Source organism: Mastomys coucha, unplaced genomic scaffold (assembly GCF_008632895.1).
Source record: "Mastomys coucha isolate ucsf_1 unplaced genomic scaffold, UCSF_Mcou_1 pScaffold19, whole genome shotgun sequence".
Taxonomy (NCBI): domain Eukaryota; kingdom Metazoa; phylum Chordata; class Mammalia; order Rodentia; family Muridae; genus Mastomys; species Mastomys coucha.
Window position 1 is genome coordinate 18,770,343 of NW_022196901.1, and position 10,767 is coordinate 18,781,109.

At 43.2% G+C, this 10,767-nt stretch overlaps 1 long non-coding RNA gene across 1 annotated transcript in view; it reads right to left on the minus strand.

Moving 5' to 3' along the window:
• Positions 1-4,173: 4,173 nt before the first annotated feature.
• The window catches only part of LOC116097539, an 8,294-nt gene continuing 1,700 nt past the window's right edge, over positions 4,174-10,767 (minus strand). The window contains exon 2 of the long non-coding RNA XR_004121461.1: positions 4,174-4,532. This is a non-coding gene — a long non-coding RNA (uncharacterized LOC116097539). The remainder of the gene's footprint in view (positions 4,533-10,767) is intronic.

A 10,767-nucleotide genomic window follows, 5' to 3' on the forward strand; every position in this document is an offset into this window, starting at 1 on the left:
AAAAAAAAAAAAAAAAAGTGAAAAGACAATACTTTTTCACCCAACTTGGGCCAGAGAAACTAAAAGGTTGGACACTCCTACTTATGTATATGAGTGTTCTATTTGCTTAGATAGAATCTATGCAGCATATACACATATACACTTTTATACCAGAAGAGGGCATCAGATCCCGTTATAGATGGTTGTGAGCCACCTTGTGGTTGCTGGAAATCGAACTCAGAACTTCTGAAAGAGCAGCCGGTGTTTTTAACCTCTGAGCCACCTCTCTAGCTCCTAGGTTGGATATTCTTTTAATATAGACCTTACGGTATATGTTAGTGCTCAAGGAGTTTTGGATTTTGCAGCTGTTTGGGTTTCAGATTTCCAGATTAAGAATATTCTACCTGCCTTCCAGTGTATGGATATATCATTTTTCTCAAACTCTTCACCTGGTAAACAATGAGTTGCTTTCCAGGCTATTCTAAATAAAAGTTTGATGTGTTTTGTTTTCATTAGAGCATATGTCTTCACTTCCTTGAGGTAAGCATCAGAAGCAGCAGAATGGCTGGTTCATGTAGCAGGCAGGCAGTTAGCTTTAAGCAGTGGACAGTCTCTTTTCCAGGGTCCATATTCGTTTCACATCCTCATTTCAGTGTACATGTTGAGCTCTTCCATAACTTCACCAACACCTGATGTGGTCAATCTTCCAAAGATAGGATTATTTGAGGAGTATGAAGTGGTATCTTACTATGTCTTTATTTTTTTACTTCTCTGATGGCATGCAAATATGTCTTTGTATACACATATACATTCCTAAATATAACCTGTTGAGCCCATATATTGTCACTTGTATGCATTTTTTCAGGGCTGACCATTTGACACTGGACAGAACATTGGCATGCTCTTCTTTAGGGAGGACCACCTCTCCCACCCCCAGCTTTCTAGGTTGCCTGCAGTTCTTTGTGTAGAGTTAAGGTCCCTGGGCATGTTCATTGGTGTAATTCCTACTCAGCTCATATTTGGGTGACACTATACAGGTAGGGCTTCTAATGTTACTGGGAGATCCCATCTCACAGAAATGTCCCCGATTCTCTAGCTTGTCTGGTTTTCAACCCCCTCCTATATAATGTTCTCTGAGCTTAGGTGCAGGAATGTTTTGTAGGTGTATCCATTGGGACTGGATACATATTACAACTCTGAGTGTGTGGACACATATCCACAACTCTGCGATTGGTTGGTTGTGGTTTTCTGTAGTAGTTTTCCTTTATTGCAAAGAGAAGTTTCATTGATGAGGGTTAAGATTTACCTCTGGGTAAGGACAAATGCTTATAGATTGTTAGGGATTTTGCTGGTTTAATAAAGTCGTGGTTTCAGACTCTCCTCCAGTAACCATGTTTTCATTAGCATGGATTAGTAGTTAGGTAGGCATCCAGTACCAAACGTGGTATCCCTGTTTTTGGACAAGTCTTACAATTCAATTAGAGAGCAGTTGTTTACTACCAAGGACTGAGTGCCTATACTGCACCTATAGGATTATTGTGCCATGTCAGTCATTGACATGGCTCAGAGATGTCATAGCTCGGAGGCTGCTGGTGTCCTCCTCCTCTTTTGCAAGCTTTCATGATGCCTTCTGTTTCCATAAATGCTAGTCCTTGGGGAGGGGGCATTTAGGTCAGTCCCTGCTTGGGGGCCTCTGTGCCATGTATCTGAAATACATGGTGCTGTCAGCAATAAGGTCTCACCTTACACCTCAGAGGAGAGGGAGTGACTGAGGGCATCAGCAATGGGCTGTTTGGCAGTCAGGCCTGGCCAACAACTCAAAAGACAATGCAGCTTATTTTTATGAAATGTCTTGCTGACAGAGTTATTTGTGCAAAACAAGCTGTAAATGGGGTCAACTGAAAGCCAATTTCTAGATATTAGAAAGTACCAGACTCCAGGGAAGTGAGAGGCTCCCATGACTTTAGCTGAAATATCCAACAAAGGGGAGATAGAACCTGTAGAGACCACCACCAGTAGATAGGCATGGCCCCCAGTTGAGGGATGGGGCCACCCACGCAACTCAAAAATTTTAACCCAAAAATGTTCCTGTCCAAAGAAAAGACAGGGACAAAAAAAATGGAACAGAGACTAAAGGAAAGGCCATCCAGAGACCGCCCACACCGAGGGATCCATCGCATCTGCAGACACCACTTCCCACACTATTGCTGATGCCAAGAAGTGCTTGCCAACAGGAGCTGGATATGGCTGTTCCCAGAGAGGCTCTACCAGCACCTGACCAGTACAGATGCAGATAAAGCCAACCATCAGACTAAGCTGGGGGACCCCAGTGAAGGAACTGAAGGAGATTGCAACCCCATATGAAGAACAATATCAACTCACTGTACCACCCAGAGCTCCCAGAGACTAAACCACCAACCAAAGAATATACATGGAGAGACCCATGGCTCCAGACATATATGTAGCAGAGGATGGCCTTATCTGACATCAATGGGAGGGGAGGCCCTTTGTCCTGTGGAGGCTTGATGCCCCAGAGTAGGGGTATGCTGGAGCAGTGAGGCAGGAGTGGGTGAGTGGGTGGAGGAGCACACTCATAGAGCAAAGGGGAGGGCGAAGAGGAGAGATGGGGAGGGGGATATCATTTGAAATGCAAATGAATACAATGATTATTATTTTTTTTTAAAGAGAGAGTCCAAAACTGGCTTTGGTGGGGCTTGCGCCCAGGGCCTTATTCTGCCCTGCTCCTCCAATGGCTTCTAGGCTGTTGGTGGCATTGCCACCACAGCTGTTGGGTTACTGATTTCCAGGTAATCTAGGGACAGGCAAAAGGATTATTGAAAGTTGAAATGTCACGTTTCGTTGTTCTTAGAGAGATTAAACCATTTTTTTTAAATACATACTCCCTGGTGGCTATAAGCCTTCAGTTAATTTACAGCATTCTAAAAGAATTAATTTTGACAATTCGCAATGTTATTGTTGGTATCACAGGGGAAGGGGTTTCCAGAGGCCTTGTTCTGCTATTCTGGAAGTTAAACTCATCCTTATGATGCATGTGCTATGCTTTAAAATATAAGCACGACAATTTTATTTCCTCCTTGACTATAGTGCCAAATTTCTGTCTTGTAGTTTCTACATAGATGATGATTTGAGGACTTTACCGTAGAACAGCTTCCAAACTTGTTTCAAACTTCCTCCAGTGAGTACTGCAAGGCATTGTGGTAATATCTCTGGTCCTGCACCTTTGAATTACAAAACAGGTTGTCAGCTGGCATAAGAAGAGATTCCTACCTGCAAAGGGCTGAAAAGAGCTTATTATGCAGATCTCAGTGTGATCTGCAAATAGATAGTCCACTAGGCAACAATAAAACGGACTTTCAACTTTATTGGTCCTTAAGTTCCCAAAATATGTATGGCTACTTCAACTCACCCTGAAAGTAAGAAGTGTGTTAGAGAGGAAATTGGTGGAATGAGACAATGTTCAAACTATTATAATTGACATGTTTTATTAACTTTACAAAACCAAATGATAATGTGAACACATTACTAGCCCCACAACCTTGCAAGTAGATTTTCTCAGACTAGAGACAACGAATTTTGAACTTGGTTAACCTCAGCAAACTTCACCCACTGCTTAATGTCCCTCTGAGTGCCCAGGGCTTCAGCTTTGCTTTCTTTCCCTAGCTGCAGTCTCTACAGATCACCTTTCTGTGCTTTTTATATAAATGGTCCAGACCATGAGTGGTTCAGCCCCTTGTACCCATTCCAGATGAACTGCAAAACAGTAAAATACTAAGATCCCTCTATTCAGGGTCCAGAGAACACTTGATGCCATATACCAAGGTTTACCAGTTGGAGTGTGTGTGTGTGTGTGTGTGTGTGTGTGTGTGTGTGTTTAGCCTTGGTACAACAGCTGAAGCAGTTAGAGGTCAAGCTCCACAGATCAAGTACAGCTTTAGCAAGCCACACCACAAAGGGATACAGGAGTGGGTAATCCATAGAAATATGGAGACCAGCTGAGCTGACATTTCAATTAAGTCAAATAGGTCCACACAATAGGTGCCACCAATCTCCAAACCTGAAAAACAAATACATGTGAGATTTTCTCCAAGAAGGTTATTTTTAGATACTTATTGGAGTTGTTGGCAAAGGCTATCATTTTCACAAAGCCAATGAGACAGACCACTCATGCAAGAGGTCAGACAAAGCAGGTTTATTATCACTCATAGGCAGCAAACACAGCAGCCTAAGAGCCATGGCTTCTCCAAGGCTCAGAAAAGTGGCCCAGGCAGATGGCATCTCATCTGTTCAGGTCTCACATCCTGTCATGGTGGAGAGACCATGAAGACATTCTGCTCCGTGGACTCTGTTGCTGGGATCATGGGCATACCTTATTCTGAAGTGATGAGGTGAGGACAAAACCAGGCTTCTGATAGACATTACTTCCCCATGTCAGGATGCTGCGCTATACTATTACCGTGAGGACGACAAGCAGGAAGGGACAAGGCAAGGTTGGCCAGCCTATCTGTTCTTCAGGTGTGTTCCTAGGGAGCAAACTATAGAAGGATGGGGAAGGGGAAGGGTTATGAGATTAAAATTCTGTTGGACACATTTAGGGAAATTATTAGTTAAATAATTCTATTATTAACTCATAAAAGTAGTACTGAGCACTTTGTACTGATACCAACCTAAGCATTTTTTTTTAAACTTTTTATTGATTCTTGGTGAGGTTCAGTATGCACTCCAATTGCACTCATCTCCCCCTCTCTTTACATCTACCCTCTGCCCTTGCAACCTCTCCCTCAAAAAAAAATCAAAAATTTAAAAAAGCATAAAATAAATCTCATCATGGAGGCTGCAGTGTGTCACACAGTATACCCCTTTGTCCACACATCTTGAATTGCAAATATGCACTGCAATGAACGTTGGTCTGGTTTGAGGCCTCTGGCTTCTGCTACGCTATCAATCCTGAATCTCAGTGTCATGGAGATCCTGCAGCTTTGGACCTGCAGGAACAGCCCTTCTCCACACCCCAGCAGTTCACAGAAGAGGTAGATGTTAGGGTGGGCCACTCAAAGCCTGGGCAGTAGCTGAGTGCATCAGCCCCCCAGCTCTCCCACAACTGCACCACCAGGGTGAGCTCTCCAGCACTGTCACCCAATGCTGCAGCTGGCAAGGGCAGGGTCAACTCTCTCACTCTCATGCCCTCGGGGCCTGGCTCATTTGTACCCATACCACCAGAGCCAGCTCTACTGTGCTGCCCAGTCAAGGTGCAGGGCTCACTTTCCCTCATTCTGCAGCAGGCAAGGGGTAGGGCCAGCTCTCCCAAATGCCTCAGGTGGCAAGGAGGGGACATCTTCTCTGCACCCACGCCACCTCATAACAAATGAGTGGTGGGGACAGCTCTCTCACTCTCATGCCCTGGGGCCAGCTGGCCCTTGCCCCTACCACCAGGCCAGCTCTACTGTGCTGCCAAGGTGAGATATAGAGCCTGTTCTCCTGAGTGCCTCCTACTTCTCAGCTGGTAAGAGGAAGGGCCAGCTCTCCAGAGTGCCACAGCTACTGAGGGATAGGGTCAGCTCTGAATAGCCCTTGGACATCAACATAGTCCCAGCTGGTAGCTTAAACCAGGGATGTTTGCATGGTCTTCAGTGTGGTAATACGAGCCACAGAAAACAACACAGATCCTGCCACTACATGGCCATGAACCCTAACACGGCCTCAGGTAGCACTGCAGGCCACTCACAGCATGGCATTCCTCTTCACCCTCCAGTCTCCAGTTCCATCTTTATAATGCTCAAACTGTCCCACCTCTTTTTCTCCCATCTGCCCACCGTGCACTTGCAGATTGCAGTGGCTTCTGCTGTAGGCAGGCCATATGGCTCATAGACCCCGGTGTTTCCCTATGCTGGAGCCACAGGGCATGGCAGCAGGCAGATCTCTGGGTGCCCTCCTTTTTCACAGCCACATGGCATCTTAAGCATTTTTAAAAATCCTCTTACCAGTTTGATATCAAATTCTACTCTAACAGATAAGGAGAACAAGACAGGATGCCTTGGGGGTGTTTATTTTATATCCAGGCAACATTTAATGTCTGTGCTATATAATCTACATACTATCTATGGACTCTAAATTCTATGGTCCTCCCACGAATTTCAGTAATATGTGATATGTGAAAGGGCTGTTCCAACATCAAGTGCTTAGCTTCGATGACTTTAAAGGAAAAGTAAAGGGAAAAGAGCTTCATTTCAAGCTGCTAAGTTGGAAGATGGCAGGCTGTAACCTACAGTGATCACTGTAAACCCCTTTAGGGACAGAAAAGATATGTGGGGACCTGACAAGTGAACATATTGGTTGTCCAATGTTTTTGGTTTTGTTTGTTTTAATTTTTTTTTCAAGACAGGGTTTCTCTGTGCAGATCTAGCTGATCTGGAACTCACTCTGAAGAGCAGGTTAGCCTTGAACTCAAAGATCAGCCTGCCTCTGCCTCTCAAGTGCTGGGACTAAAGGTGTATGCCACCTCTGTCCAGCTTGTTTTTGTATTTTTAAAGCCTTTCCTCAGTAAAGTCTACCGTGTGTGCAGGCTGTGTCTTCACCTTAGGTCAGCCAGAGAGAGCTGCACTGAAGAAATTCAGAGGACCTAAAGGAGACTGAGACTGTCATACCTGAGTCTGTCTCTCTGGGTGGGGGTGGGGGTGCCTGGACACCTCTGGCACACTGTCAGAAGGAGGGAGGGCAAAGTCAGAAATGGGTTCCCAGTTGTTCCCAGTCTCCTCTCTGGGTACCTGGGTACCAGGTGTACTGCTGAGAGAGGAGTCAGGAATGGGGGTCTGTGGTCTACCTTTTCTTTTGGGACATCTATGTGCCAGGCAGGAGGAGGAAGATGGAACCTGAGACTAGCAAAATCCAGTATGATTAGGAGCGAGGGCTGAGAGTACTAGAGGGTCTGGAGGGAAAGCCTTCCTTGGGAGTCTTAGGCAAGGTTCTTTAGTCAAAGGCCTTCCCTGTGGTAAGCCTTAATGAAGCAGCTCTCTGAGACAATCCTTGCTTGTTCATATTGGTTTATTTGATGGTGGATATCAATCCATACACTTTATTCGGGGTGAACAAGGGATTATATATCTTTTGTGGGAGGAAATACCCAGGAAGGGAAGCTTATTGGCTGAAGGCACTAAGCTATCTAGATACCTTATTAGCATGGAGAAGAACTCCAGGTGTTTATGTTATGTGACCCCAGTGCCCATAGTCCTCATAGGGTGTCATGGTTCCATGTAGCAGAGCAGGTAGAGGCAGGTAGGGAATGACTCCACTCTTGCTCTTCTCAATTCTGAGATTCTTGGGGTGTGAGCTCATTCAGCCTTACCAGTTTTAATGCCTGTCTTATGCCTTATTGTAGGTCCCACATGTCCTACAATAGACCATCAAAGTTTTTGCGTTGGTTAAAGTAGCTTGTGTCTGAATTTTTTATGGTCAATTTTTTGGCAAGTGTTCTTTCAGGTGTGACCTTGAGGAAAGAAGGATTCATGTGTTCCTAGTGTGAGCTGATTTTTAGTATAGATAGATAATGTCTTAGTCACTGTTCTATTGCTATGAAAAGATACCATGACTAGGGCAACTCTTTTTTTTTTCTTTTTTTTAAGCATGTAATTGGGCTTACATACAGTTTCAGAAATTTAGTCCATTATCCGCATGGTGGGGGTGTCACGGCAGCATCCAGGGAGATGTGATAACTGAGAGTTCTATATTCAGATCCAGGCAGCAGGACAGAGAGAGATACTGGGCCTAGCTTGAGCATTTGAAACCCCAAAGGTCACCATCAGTGACATACTTCTTCCAACAAGGCTACTTCTCCAAATCCCTATCAAGTAGCATCGTAGCTCCATTCCCTAACAACTAAGCATTCAAATGTATGAACCTATTGGGGCATTCCTATTCAACCCACCATAGACAGACAGATGGGTGATAGATGATTTCTCTTTCTTCTCTCCCTCCCTCCCTCCCTCCCTCCCTCCCTCCCTCCCTCCCTCCCTCCCTCTCTCCGTCCTTCTCTCTCTCTCTCTCTTTCTCTCTCTCTCTCTGTGTGTGTGTGTGTGTGCGCGCGTGCACATTTCTTTCCACCCAGCAGTTTCAGGGATCAAACTCAGATCATCAGTCATGGTTGTAAGTATCCTTAACCATTGAGACATCTTGCTGGCCTCAAAAAGTAGATTTTCTAAAACAGATTGAGACAGTAGAGAAGAATGGCGTCTGAGAATCAGGTCTTGATGGGAGGAGGGAGTTATGTGTGCTTTTTCTCTTGTTTCTTTTTTGCCTTGTTAGAAATAGCACTCTATCATATCACCTTCACTTCTGACTTAGAATAATGTATTCTTGTTGTCTCCAGAGGTTTAGAATTACATTTTCATTCTCTAGCATTCTGCTTCATTTAATAAAGTACATGTTCCCCCTGCCCCGATTTGTACGTTAAGTACTTCTGGGTGCTAACACCCTACTTTTAAGTCCTCAAATTACCAACTAGCTAAAATAAACAGAGAATCCCTAAGTTAAAAAAAATCATGTAAACAGAAACACGCATCTTTCTGGTTTGTAAAAAACAGATCCTTACTTGTTATTTTCTCTATTACCCCATTGTTTGTACTAACCAAGAGAAAGCATAATGCTTCAAAATGTGTACCAAAGTTCTCTGAAGAAGCAGCATCTCCCCTAGAGATCCTGCAGACTGCTGTGAATGTGGAGAGATGGAATGATGTAAGCGAGCCAACATAATCCTGGCCTCAGCTATCCATTTACATCAGTGTTTGTATCTGATCTAACATTCTCATAATTAGTAGATACACTCCTCAGAATGTAAGCTTAGCAGACCTTTGGCTTCTACCTTCCTAAGGTTAAGAGTGCAGAAACTTCCTAAAATACGTACACATATAAAGTTGATCTAAAAGAAATAACCAAATAAGAGGGGACACACAGTTTCAGCTGGCCATCTCTTGTCATCAAGTTAAACTCCCAGGTCCATGATTGGGTTACATCTCATTGAGCTGTTGGCCAATGGGGCCTTACTGTAATCCCCAACCAACTTAGGCTGTTACCCAAGACTATAGGTTGCTCTCCACAAACTGACAGCAAGACCCTACTGCTGAGGACAACATCTATACAACTCATTGAACGTGGAAATGTCAAGCTTGTACCTACAAAGAGCGTTTGCCCCTTTGTGCTATGTGCTTAGGTACTCTTCATGCTACCCAAAGAGAAACATAAACACCACACCAGCAACAAATTCTTTATCTACAATGGTGTACTGCCTACAAGATATGCTAGGGTAATGGTGGCACAAAGCTTTGGGAGTAACCAACCAACTCTGCTTGGGTGGTCCACACTACTTGGGTGGCCAAGAACCAGAGACTAGAGAGACCAGGGACCTAGGATAAAATTAAATAATACTAGTCTAAAAAGAAAAGAAAAGAAAACAGTGTAGTAATAAAATACAAATAATATTTATTATTCTAAAAATATTATGTTATACTCATAAATTTGTGCCTTGCTCAGCCATCATCAGAGAGGCTTCCTCCTGAAGCAGATGGAAACAAATATCGGGACCCATAGCCAGGCATTACAATGAAAGTGAGAGACCTTGAAATACTTAGCTCTAAATAGGATGTCTCCATCAAATCCCTTCCATCAGAGCTCAGGGAACTCTGCAAAAGAGGAGGTAGAAAGAGCGCAAGAGCCAGAGGGGATGGAGGACACCAAGGAAACAATGACCACTAAATCAATATGAGCAAAGCTTGCAGGAACTCACAGAGACTGACACAGAATGCACAAGGCCTACATAGATCTGCACCAGGTCCTCTGCTTATATAGTATGGCTTTTCAGTTTGGTGTTTTTATAAATTCCTGTCTGTGGACAAGTGGGTCTCTTATTCCTGTGCCTTCTTATGGCTTTTCTTCCTTCTGTTGGGTTGCCTTGTCCAATCTCATAGTGATAGGTTTTGTTTTATCTTATATTTTATTTTGTTGTATTTTTAAAAAATGAATGCATGAATCCATGAAAACCAAGCCACTAGGGTGAAGGTAAGACCTAACTGTCATTTATACCTCCTGGGAGAGGGAAAACCACTTTTGTTTAATGGAGTGACACTGGGTATGCCAATCACTTCAGAGGTCTCATTTTCAGGAGTAGTTGACCAACTTATAACAGACTCCAGCTTGTGTGTGTGTACTTTTCTTTAGTTACAAATTGGTATTTGTTTTTTTTTGGGGGGGGTGTCATTTTATATATTTTCTTGGTTTTGTTACAGTATTGGATTTGTTTGTTTGAGAAATAACTTAAAGTTGGGTGAGTAGGGATGGGAAGAGGATCTGGAAAGATTTGAGGGAGAAGAAAAATATGATTTAGAATATATTTAATTTAAAGTTATTTTAAATAAAAATGTTGAAAGGGGGCATAACATATATGTTTAATATATTTAAAATATTATGTATATATATATACACATATATATATATATACACATATATATACATATATATATATACATATATATATATTCAAACTCTACAAGGATTTTCCCACTATGCTGTGGTCCATCAACCTGATGCTCCCACCAGTGTGTTTGGTAAACGCCTTGATTTTTTTAAATTTTCCTTTTTTTTCCTACGGATAGATATAGAAATTTATCTAATCTCTTTTATAAAAAAACATACTTCCAGGGTACGTTGAATCTCTCTGTACGGCGCCTTGCTGCCCGGATGGCAGCAATAACGACGAACACACTTAGACTTCTTCTCTCGCGG